The following is a 12,584-nucleotide window of genomic DNA, read 5'->3' as shown; positions in this document are numbered from 1 at the left end:
TGGCATCAGCAAGTCTTATCGAAGTCACATGGGGAGGATCTTTCCTTGTATAAGCTGTTTTCTAGAACACTAACGGGTGGGAGGGTTCCTTTAACCCTCCATGTTTTCCAGGATCATAGGACTTGGGTAAAGTTCAACATGTTCAGTGACTACATTGGTACAAAGACCAATACATTAAAATTATATATTACAAGACTTTCTTTGACTTAAAAAATGTTCTTTTGTTCTTTTCTCTCTGCCCTCATTGTGTGGGTCCCCAAATTATCATGGATCCTGGGCACTGTCCCTAATGGATAAACCAGCCCTGATCTGAGACACAGCGAGATCAAGGGTCTCTAAGACCACTCAGATAGCTACGGCAGAGCTCAGACAAGAGCAACTAGGTCTAGACCTCTTTCTACACTTGCAACTATGAAGACTACGGAGAAGGCTCTGCTCAAGAGGTAGGATGAAGGTTTGGGGATGAGGTGATATGTGGGGATATTAACTTTGATGTAAGAACCTGCAGACTTAGAAGGAAAGGATTGGTGAGGGAAATTCATTAAAGAGTTGATGGCTGGGAGTGCCTTAACCATTGACTGTCACAGGCACATCATTCAGCAACATTTATTCTGTATCTCCTGTGTGCTTGGTGCTCCTGCCTTTACAGAGCTTACAGTCAAGCAGGGGAGGCCAATGCACAAGCAATGGTAGTCAGTCGTGACAAGTGTAATGACAGAGGAAGCAAGGTCATTAGGAGTGAGTAACAAGCACACCTAACCTGCAGGAGGGAAGTGAGAATCCAGAAAAGAAATGAACCAGTCCCAGAGGATGCAGAAGGCGAGAGGAGTGCTCTAGTAGGAAACATTGCATGCAGGAAGACCCAGGATATGTGAAGTTTAAGAGATGGAAAACCAGTGATCTTCCTTGGGCCTGGCCAAATGTCCTTAATATTTTGGAAACCAGGTATCAGTGAATAAAAGGAGGAGTTAAAATCTCTCCCAACCTGCTTCTAGGAGTCTTAGAATCCAAGACTAAGGAGTCAATAGGATTTGGAGGGTAAAGTCATGTAACTGAGAAACCTTAAAAAAAAAAAAAAGCAGTGTCTCCCCACCCCACATTTTACTAAACCACCCAGTCATTCAGTTCAGGTACTTAGTCTATCCACAGCAGGCTAGGATGCTGGTTTCATTGTTGAATTTTTCACCCACTGTTGATACTTGTAATGTCTTTTCCCTATTCAGAGGCTGCATTTTTTGTTTTGTGGGTTTTTTGCTTTTGGTTGTTTGTTTTTGATAGAGTCTTGCTCTGTGTCTCAGGCTGGAGTGCAGTGGTACAATCAGGGCTAGCTGCAGCCTTGAATTCGCAGACTCAAGTGACCCTCCTGCCTCAGCCTCCAGAGGAACTGGTACTACAGGTGCGCAGCCACCAAGCCTGGCTAATTTCTGTATTTTTTGTGGAGATGGGGGTCTCCTCCTATTGTCCGGGCTGGTCTCAAACTTTTGGGAGCAAGTAATCCATTCACCTCAGCCTCCTAAAGCGCTGGGATTACAGGCATGAGCCACCATGCCCATGCAGTCTTGAGGAAAACGTCCTTCCATCTCTTATCAAAAGATCTTGGGTATACTGATTTCTTTTGTGTATATACCCAGCAGTGGAATTGCTGGATCATATGGTAGTTTTATTTTCATTTTTTTGAGGAACCTTCAAACTACTCTCCATAGTGGTTGTACTAATTTATATTGCCACCAACAGTGTATGAGGGTTCCCTTCCCTCCACATCCTTGCCAGCATTTCTTATTGCCTGTCTTGGATATGAGCCATTTGAATTTGGGTAAGATGATATCCCATCGTAGTTATGATTTGCATTTCTCGGATGATCAATGATGTTGAGCACCTTTTCATATGCCTGTTTGTCATTTGTACGTCTTCTTTTGAAAAATATCTTTTTGGGTCTTTTGTCTATTTTTATATTTATTTATTTAGAGATGGAGTTTCACTCTGTCACCCAGGTTGGAGTGCAGTGGTGTGATCTCAGCTCACTGCAGCCTCCACTTCCCGGGTTCAAGCGATTCTCCTGCCTTAGTCTCTGGAGTAGCATCGACTACAGGCACACACCACCATGCTCAGCTAATTTTTGTACTTTTAGTAGAGACAGGGTTTCACCATATTGGCCAGGCTGGTCTCGAACTCCAGGTTGGTCTTGACCTCAAGTGATTTGCCCACCTCGGCCTCCCAAAGTGCTGGAATTACAAACGTGAGCCATTGTGCCCGGCCTTTTGCCCATTTTTAAACTGAGTTATTATATTTTTTCCTATTGAGTTGTTTAAGCTCCTTAGTACATCCACTATGGAGAACAGTTTGGAGCTTTCTCAAAAAACTAAAACTAGAACTACCACATAATCCAGCAATCCCGTTGCTAGGTATATATCCAAAAGAAAGAAAATCAGTGTATCAAAGAAATATCTGCACTCCCATGTTTATTGCAGCACTGTTCACAATAGCCAAGATTTTGAATCAACCTAAGTTGTCCATCAACCAATAAACGGATAAGGAAAATGTGGTACTTATACAGCGTGGAGTACTATTCAGCCATAAAAAATGAGATCCTGTCATTCACAACAACATGGATGAAACTGGAGATCATTATGTTAAGTGAAATAAGTCAGGCACAGAAAGGCAAACTTCACATGTTCCCACTTATCTGTGGGAGCTAAAAATTAAAACAATTGAACTCATGGAAGATAGAGAGTAGGAGGATGGTTACCAAAGGCTGTGAAGGGTAGTCAGGGGTGGGGGAGTGGGAGGAGGTGGGAATGGTAAATGGGTAGAAAAAAATAGAAAAAATGAGTAAGACCTACTATTTGGTGGCACAACAGGGTGAATGTAGTCAATAATAACTGTACAGTTAAAAAATAACTAAAAGTACAATTGGATTGTTTGTAACACAAAGGATAAATGCTGAGGTGATGGAAACCTCATTTAACCTGATGTAATTATTACACACTGTTTGTCTGTATCAAAATATGGCATATACCCCATAAATATATACACCTACTGTGTATCCCCAAAAACAAACAAAAAGCAAAACAAAACAAACAAAAAAGGTTGAGGCTTCGTCTCTGCTAATGCCTGGGGTCAACAGTTCACGTCATCTGGGCTCTTTTGATCTAATCCCCGCTAACTCTCTCCAGCCCTGAGAGGACAGGCAACCGCAGGCTGCTGGCCGGCCTTTCCCAGCCGCCACCGCAGGTGAGAGAAGGAGGGAGGGAGGCGGCGGGTCAGGGCAGCAGGAGGGGAGAGCGGGTGCGCCCGGCCCTCGGGCGGCTAGGGCCAGAGCGAGCCGGGTTCGCGCGCTGCGGGGGCAGGACCGGGGCGGGGCCGGCCGGGGCTGACCGGGGCGGGGGCGGGGCCGGGACCGGTGACCCCAGGGGCGAGACCCGCCAGCTGCCGGTCCGCAGCCCAGGCCTCCGCTGCTCCGCCGCCCCTCGGCTCAGGTAAGGCAGGCACCCCCAGAGCTCAGGTCGGGCTGCCGGGTCCCAGGCTGGGGGTCTTCGTTTGCTCCTGGCTGGTGCAGCGGCGCGCCTTCCCGCCCTCAGAGCCCGGCGCAGGAGGGGACGGCCCGCGCTTGGATACAGCTGGGTGGAGAAAAAGGGTGGGCGTGCGCAGCGCTGTCTCTAACCCCTTCCTTTTGCTCAAAGTTCTTGCACTTGGAAATTGGAAAAGTCCCTCTTCAAACTCTTTTCCAGATGTGGCATCAGGAGTGAACCAAGCCGCTCATCTCGCAGTATCCCTACCTGTGCTCCTGGGAGGAGTCTACCCCAGATACGTTTAGGGACCTGCCTTTCACTGTTAGGATGATTTCTTGGAACTCGGGAATCGATTGAATTAATTTTATTTATTTATTTATTTTGTAAAACTTTAATTTTAGGTCGAATTAATTTTAAAGCTGAGTTCAGGGGCAGGGAAAACGACCGGGTGGGCCTAAGCCTGCTGGGGTGTGACTGCTTGGGGCTGTGGGGACGGAGGCTGGCAAAACTTTCCTTGCTCTGCCACTTGGGCAGAGTCCGCAGTAAAGACTGCGGGGACAAGACTTTCGCCACTTGTAAGGTTGGATGAGAGGCGGGAAGATAAAGGGGGGACTGTCTGTGCTGACAGAATCTGGAAAACGTGATGCACTGGGAATACTTCCTTTGGGAACAAGTGCTTCCTTATACCATCTTCCTCACTTATTAAAGCATTTTTGTATCCATTTCAATACAGTTAACGATGTTCTGTTAAACAAAACGTAGGTGTATGGTACATCTGTCTTCGCGCCTCCCCCCACCGCCCCCCCCCCCCGGTTTTGTGCTAAGTGAGTTCAAGGTCAACGATTGGAGACTAGGTCACCTGTTGGGGATCTTTTTACCTGAAGTGTTTTCCTCCAGCCCTTCCCATTGTCACCTGCCAAAGAGCCATTCTTTTCTTCCCTGTTTAGCTCTCACCACTTACAAACCAGTGAAAAGGAAAGCGACCACTTCTGTCATGCAAGTACTTGTGGTTAAGTTGGTCTTGTGCAGCTTTTTTGTAAACATCACTTGTTCCTTTGTATTTTTTTTTAATTCCTTCAATATTAAAATGTGCCAATAGAGTCTTCTGTAAAGAATGCAAAAGACTGTAGGAGAAAGGGGAACTGCCATTGAAGGTGTCTAGTAAAGTGATTATTTTTGTAACCAAAAAATTAATATTCTATATTGCGTTCCAATGCTTTCACTTCTTTTGGAAAAGATATTTTAAAATTATAAGTATTTTGTCAAGAAAATATTAACTAGGCTGGGCGCTGTGGCTCATGCCTGTAATTCAAACACTGTGGGAGGCCACGGAGGGTGGATCGCTTGAGCTTAGGAGTTCCAGACCAGCCTTTACAGCATAGCGAAACTTCATCTCTACAAAAATCAGCTGGGTGTGGTGCTGTGCATCCGTCTACTACATAATCCCAGCTACTAGGGAGCCTGGGGGAGTAGGATGGCTTGAGCCTGAGAGGTCGAGGTTGCAGTGAGCGATGATTGCGTGCTTCACTGCAGTCCAGCCTGGGTGAGGGAGAAAGACCGTGTGGAGAGAGGGAGAAGGGGGAAGGGGAGTGGGGAGGGGAAGGAGGGGAAGGGAGGGGAGGGGCTCTTAAGTTTCTCCCTGTGTGTAAAATCTTCCATTAACTGTCTCTACCCAATGAACTGAATGCTTTAGAAATCTGATGTTCTAGTTTACACATGCCTCCTGGAATAGAAGAGTGCATTTGACTTGTGAAATAACTTAAAGGAACCTTGAAAGTAATGGTATCAGTAATATTTTAAGATTTCAAGTTTGTTGCATTCAGATACCTTTGTAGTTTGACAATTCATGTACTCGAAATTGCTGTTATTTAATAATAATAATGTTGCTCACAATAGGGGGCGTCCTTTATGAATAATTCTTTTAATTTTTGTTGTTGTTGTTGTTGAGATGGAGTCTCACTCTGTCTCCCAAGTAGGAATGCAGTGGTGCTGTCTCAGCTCACTGCAACCTCCGGCCCCCGGACTCAAGCGATTCTCCTGCCTCAGCCTCTCCAGTAGCTGGAGTTCCAGGTGCCCGCCACCATGCCTGGCTAATTTTTGTATTTTTAGTAGAGATGGTGTTTTACCATGTTGACCAGGCTGGTCTCGAACTCCTGATCTCAAGTGATCCACCTGCCTCGGCCTCCCAAAGTGTTAGGATTACAGGCATCAGCCACCGTGCCCGGCCCTTTAGGAATAATTCTATCAGTATATCATAAAAGGCACCTTTCTGGAGGCCTTTTCTGTATGTATGGTTATTTTTTCCCAGTTGTTAAGCTTTGTAGATTCAGTTCTTCTGTAGGCTGAATTGGAAGCAGACAGCTGTGGTGGAGACCTGGACTAAAAGTAGCTATCTGTGCACTGAGGTCTAGCCCCAGGTCAGCTTTGAAGTCCTTGCAAGTCCTCCTCCTAATTAACTTTGGGAACCCAGGAGTTTCTTAATTTACATGTGTCATGTTTATCTTCAAAATGAGAGAGTTATCTTTAGTCTAAAAAGACATTTGGGCCCCTTTGAACTTTCCTAAAAAATGCAAATTTTCATTTACAGAGCTAGATATCATTGCTCTAGGGGAACACTGATTCTAGAATTTGCTCTCATTTCCAGAGGGTATCCTCACATGCTGACCACCACCTTTGCCCCACCTAACCAGTATAGTGCAGTGATTAAGAATGTGAGTTTTTCCATAGACTGATGGATCTGTTTGTTTCCTAGCTCTGACCTTAGGCAAGTTACTTATGTTTTCCAAGACTCATTTTCTTCATGTTTAGAATAGTGATAATAATGCATGTTGATATTATGAGGACCGCATGAAGCAATGCCTGTAATGTAAGCAGCACAGTATCTACAACTTAACATATAGTCAGTAAATGGTAGCAACTGTTTGCTTTGACACTGACTTTTCCTTTCTTTTTTTTTTTTTTTTTAACAAATTTGAAATTTAACTGGGAGAAATGTAAAGCCCTACACAATAAGTGTTTAAAACAATAAGCAAGTACAGGATGAGGGAGATGTAATTTACTGAACCAATCAACTTTTTGGTTAATTGACATTTGGTTGCTTGTGAGTGGGCAGTGAGTTGTGAAGGCCCATGTATTAGTCGTTTCTCATACTGCTCTAAGACTGGGTAATTTACAAAGAAAAGAGGTTTAACTGACTCACATTTCCACATGGCTGGGGACCCCTCAGGAACCTTACAATCATGGCAGAAAGCACCTCTTTAAAGGGGGGCAGGAGACAGAATGAGTGCCGAGCAAAGGGGGAAGCCCCTCCCTTATGAAACCATCAGATCTGGCGAGAAGTTACTATCACGAGAACGGCATGGAGGAAACCATCCCATGATTCAATTACCTCCCACTGGGTCCCTCCCACCACATGTGGGGATTATGGGAACTATAGTTCAAGATGCGATTTGGGTGGGGATGAAGCCAAACCATATTAGCCCTGAAAGCTCATATGATTTTAGATCGCTTTAGTATAAGTGAGAATGCATATCTATAGCCAAGGATATTTTTTTTCCATCTGTCTTTTGCTCTTTGTGTATACTTCAGAGTTCCTCTCAAGATGAACATTTACAAACTGACTTGTCTGGGACAAGAAGGAGGAGCAAAGAGAGGCGGCTATTGAAGCCATACCATATTCATGCATAACGAATACGTTAAGTCTCTGGCTCCCCTTTCCACATTTTTTATGTATTGTTATATGTAAAGCTCGCTGCCAGCAGAGTGCAAAAGAGAAGAAGGGACCCCCCCCCCCCACCCGGCCTCTTGCCCTCTAAGCATACATTCATGGAATAGTTCAGGTAACAGGAATAAGTAGAGCAGAGTAATAAGTGCCCTGATAAAAGTAGCAAAGGGGAGGCTGGGAGTTGAGGAGTGCTAAACATCCACCAGGGCAAGCTCAAAGCAGTGAAAATTTAGTTCTAGTTTTGAAATTTCCAGTTTTGTGGACGTTTGCCAGGTGTAAGTACTGAGTAAAAGCACTTCAGGTCAAGGCAGAAGTTTGTGTGAAGGTATGCTGGGGAGAGAGAACATGACAACTGCAAATCATGGCAAACTGTCCCCTTGTGTCCCATCTTTTACTGACTATGGGACCTTAGCAAATTGACCTCTGAGCTATAGTTTCCTCATGTGTAAAATGGGGATCTTATTATTATTTTACATTATTAGGTAGTGATTTAATCTTCAAGCCTAGCCTATAAGAGTATCTAGCTCACAACACAGTTGGAAGACTTAGTTGTATATAAAACACTTATCTACCTGGTGCAACCAAAGTTGTGCCTTCCATCCCTCTCATTCTCTTGTTTAGAGACAGGGAAACACTACTCTAAATCTAGATGGGATTTAAGCCTTTCATGCATATTACAAAAGCAGGCCAAGAAACGTTTTAACTGTTCTGGTTGTTTAGAATGAAATATGAGATTATATGCTTCCACCACCACTAACCTTCTTTTCCAACCACCATAAACTTTCTTTTTACTAAGGCTATGTTGTTAGCCTATGTTTTGGGGCCAGGCTCTGTGAAAGGAGTTCCTCCGTCTTTGAGTTGTTCTCTTGCTGGATAAGTCCACATTCTTACATTTACATGGTAAGATCTGTGGCCATTTTTTTGGGCTGTGTTTCCTGCTCCAGTCATTGCTTCAGTTTGAGCTATTGAACTGACTCTTAGAAAACATTTTGGTGTGGAGGGTATAGTAAAAACTGATTCATTAATTTGGGGCCCTAACATGCAAACTGAACATTTTGGAAGGAATTGGTTATAGAATTTTACACTTTTGTGATTTTCCTTTAGTATTGTTAGCTTTTAAAATCCATCTATATTTGGAAGAACTTGCCTTGAAATTCCAACTTGATCATGCATGAGTTTTTCCTCTTGCAAAGATTGTGCCAATTTGCTGAACAATTAAATACTTAGAGTTTTCTCCTTTAGGTCATTTTCTCTACATGGATTTCAAAGAGAAGACCTTATGCAGTTTTTTTGCAATGCCCTCAAAAATGGAAAAATTCTACATTCCATGTAGGCAGTAGTAGACAGTAAGAGAATTTAATTACTTTAGGCTTTGGTCATTTGAGGTTAGGGTGCCTGGGTAGGCCTGTTGGCTATGGAAGGCCCAGATCAGGCCAGGGATTGGTTCTTCCTAGATCATGAAGACCTATCATGAGTAAGAGCTTTCTGTGGCAATTGTTCTTTTTGGTCATTCATTCATTCAGTATATTTTGCTTCAATTCATTAATTAATTTGAATATTTCATTGATCGTGTTATACATGCGGATGGGGATGCCGAGATAGATTCAAGTCTCCGAGATAGATTCAAGTTCCTTAGACTCTAATTTGAATAAGAATTACTTTGGAGAACTAGTTTAAATTTAAATTCTTGCACTTTATCCCTTAAAAGCTCGGATTCATTTCATCCAGTGCGGGGCCTAGGAATCTGCATTTTAATAAGCCTCACAGGTGATTCTGATGCTGCTGGGAGCTTTCTTCTTTTTTTAACCAATTTTTTTCCCAGCATCAGTGTACACATTTACACAGACTTTTTGGAGAACAGTGTAATCTCTCTGTCTAGGGCTTGTTATATCTGGTCAAATATCTAGACAAATCTAAACTCTGGTTCACTCTCTGCTTTTAACCAAGTCAGTGTACCTTTAGGTTGCTTTATTAATTTATAAAATAGGGACTTGAACTAGATGTCTGTAAATTTCCATGCTGTTCCTTAATTTGATGCTTTTCTTTGTTTTAAATATAAATCCAGTAAAAAGTATGCTTTGAACAGTCACAAATTAAAGCCATTCTTTGAATAAATGCACTGTTGAGTGATATCTACCCAAAGTCCTGTGAAATCCATATTCTTCTTAGGGTATCAGTACCCCTACTTTCTTTGTTACCACTTTCTTATGTTAAGAGGAGTCATGAATTTTAGAATGGGGAAGTGAGAAGGTGTGGTTGATAGAGACTACCTTTTCTATTAGAGACTGAGCTATGCCTCCCACTTTATTAGACAGCATATGTAAATTACCAGCTGAATATTTCAGTAATTGGACTTCCTTGGAGAAACTCTTCTTGATCTCCTCCCAGCAGGGTTAAGTGCAGCCTCTGCTGCACTCTCTACCTGCTTTGTGGGAACCAGGCCTACCCTTTCTCTCCCTGCAGTAATGGAGGCCCCATGATCTGTCAGCATCATGGGACAGGAAGGGGGGCCTTCATCTCATTCTCAAGAGGAGAACAGAGTCAAGAACACAGTAGGTCCTTCATAAATCTGTGTTAAATGAATTAACTGCCACTTCCCAAACCACTGTTAAGACAAAATTGCTTTATTTTCTGTAATGCATTGCATAGTTTTCTCCTCTTTCTTAAATGTGCAAAACCCTGTGCTAATTCTATATGCCCGTTTTTGAGACTCTATATGCCTGCTTTTGAGAAATACAATGCATTTAGCTGTAATTATTATTTAAAATTGAAAATAAAAAGAATTTGTAATAGCATCATCAATTTTCGGTTAAGGGAAATAACGAATGTGATCCCTACTAGCCCGTTATGTCACATAGGCACACTGATAATTATTTCTCCTCTTCTTGAGGAACTGGAATATAAGCATTTAAAGTATCTTCTTTATATGCATTTTGATTTCCTATTGAACAAAAAAAATATAAACAGGAAGGACTTCATTCTTTTTTCCAGTGAGATCACAGAGATAAACCAAGTTAGAGCAACTCTCTTGAATAGCTAATAGCTGTCGCCTGGGGAAGGAGAAAATTATTTTCTGCCTTCCATGTTGATGTATATAGAACATGTGTTCTGAGTAGCTGCTATTTTCACTGCCTCTTTTTCCAGTCGAGGTGCAACATAAACTATTTTAATTAATATTGTGTCACCAAAAGGGGTTGAAATAGCCAATTGAATTCTGCCAAGATAGAGTCTTTTGATGAAAACATATCTTTATTGATTGTGGATGAAGAAAATCATTCTTAAAATGAAATCCAGAGAAAAATCATATCCCTCAGAGAAAATTTCTGAGTGGCAGGCTAAGATTAACATCATAAAATTGAATTTGTGCTGCAAGCCTCTGATGCAATCAGCAGCTGGGAGATGCTGTTGCCCTTGCTGTGCTCTCTCTGATTGGGGTGAATTATTGTGTGGAATGAAATAAGTGTTTCTTGTGTCCCTCCTCCAAGAAATACAAACAAGGTATTACCAGGTAGTTTCTTGTGAGTTAAAATGGGTTGGATCGATTCCAGGCCTCTCAGGCTCTTCTACAACTATGAACTATAGGTGTTGGATATTTATTTATGCCTTAGGGACAGAATTTCTTTATATCATTGGACAGTGACATCTTTGGTCAGTAGAAATCAAGCAGAGAAGAGGGATCCCCTTTGCCAGGGTTTCTTTTTTTTCTTAGAGTAAGCAGAGGCCAGGATGTTTTAGAAAGTGCTGTAGTGCCACATATTGCCTGGTTTTTATTGGCCTGTAGGTTCAGGCAAGCCCTTTCCTGTGTCCCTCTGCTACCTCTTATGTCATAAACTGCATTGAAATCACCCCAATGTGGAAATCTCACATTGTGTATTATGAATCATTTCCCATGACACTAGTATTACAATGAGCTTTGTAGTGTTTTTGTATTAAGTTCTGATGCTTCGAAAACACTCTGGCCCACGCATACACTTCCACATATATAATGAATAGGTTTTATAGATTAAGACTCTTAGACTAAAGAGTGATTGTGGATGCCATGTCACTCTTAGACTAAAGAGTTATTTGGCATCCTAACCACCCTTGTGGGTGAATTTAAGTTGTGTTTGTTTTGTTTTGTTTCATTTTCTTTAAAGAAATAGGTGGACTGGCTTGTCTGTATGGAAGTGTAAACAGATGATGAAGTCATCATTATGAACTCTTATTTTCAAGGCCTTTAAGAAGTGGGATGGGCTTTGAGGTCATACAAATCTAGGGATGTAATCCTAGCCGGGGGATTTAGATTTACCAAGTCTTCTTTTCCTAATAACAGTAATGGTAGGTGTGTAGATTACTTGAGAAAATGCATGGGAAAGCCACCAGCACAAGGTCTACAACACAGTTGGCATTCAGTAAACACTTGTTGAATTGAGCATATAACCCTGTGCCTTAACACTGAGGAAAAGAAGCAAGGACAGTGAAGACAGAAGGTGGGATGTGTTTAGGAAGAAGGGAAGTAGGAAGAGCCAGGACTAGAGAAAATTTTGAATAGTAAAGTGGTGAGATAGGGACTATGAAACAGAGGTGGGGCTTGCCTTGGCTCATGACAGAAAATCCACAAAGATGTTCACAAGGGCTACAAAGGCTACGGTTCCTTCAGATTATGAGCCTCAAATTCTGTACTTCCTCTACCACTTTTTCCAGACCACCTTGGGATTCTGCATTCATAGCCTTGCTGATGAAAGTCTGTTTTGGCCTAGCTTCTGCTAGAATCCTTTAGTGCAGAAGATGAGTTTAAAGTCTTCCCTGGCAGGTGTTCCTGGCTGGTAGGCCAGAGTCAGAAAACACCAGAATTGTGGGCATTAGGGAGGCTTCTCCAAATAGGCCTTGTCCATATAGGCCTATATTCCTGCCTATGGGAGTGCCTGCCATTTGCTTATTCTGGGAGGAAAAAAGGATTGTTATAATTACAGTGGACTGACTTCCAGTGTCAACTTGTGCTGAAACTGAAAGAAGGGAAGTAGATGTCAGGGCCAAGGAAGAAGATAACTAGTCCTTGGAAGAACACAGGATTTTTCCACGAGAAGCCAAAGTGTAAGGGATAACCCATTGACAGCCATGGGAGTGAAACTTGCTTTGCTGTTGTGCCTTGGAAATGCTTCTACCAACCTCCTTTACGCTGGTTCTTTACTTACTTAGGATTTGACTTATAGGTTGTGAATTCCTAGAGGGCAGGAACTTGTGTTTTTTCATCTTTCATTTAGTAGGGCTTTACTAGATACTAATTATCGAATTAATAAATGAATACATTCTTTTCTTAAGGAGCCGATAATGTAGATGGAAAGGAGATTTATTACACAGAGAGGTAAAGA

General features: G+C 42.4%; 1 protein-coding gene across 2 annotated transcripts in view; it reads left to right on the top strand.

The window, feature by feature from the left end:
- The first annotated feature begins 3,362 nt into the window (after positions 1-3,362).
- The window catches only part of WDR72 (WD repeat domain 72), a 236,314-nt gene continuing 227,092 nt past the window's right edge, over positions 3,363-12,584 (top strand). Inside the window, exon 1 of one of the 2 annotated variants that reach the window (XM_015142281.3) lies at positions 3,363-3,476. The gene's annotated coding sequence lies outside the window, so the exon portion shown is untranslated. The remainder of the gene's footprint in view (positions 3,477-12,584) is intronic. The other variant, XM_077938706.1, reaches the window with a different exon arrangement.

This window comes from Macaca mulatta, chromosome 7 (genome assembly GCF_049350105.2).
Source record: "Macaca mulatta isolate MMU2019108-1 chromosome 7, T2T-MMU8v2.0, whole genome shotgun sequence".
Classification (NCBI taxonomy): Eukaryota; Metazoa; Chordata; class Mammalia; order Primates; family Cercopithecidae; genus Macaca; species Macaca mulatta.
The sequence above is the reverse complement of the archived record's forward strand: the minus strand, read 5'-3'. Positions and strand labels throughout refer to the sequence as shown.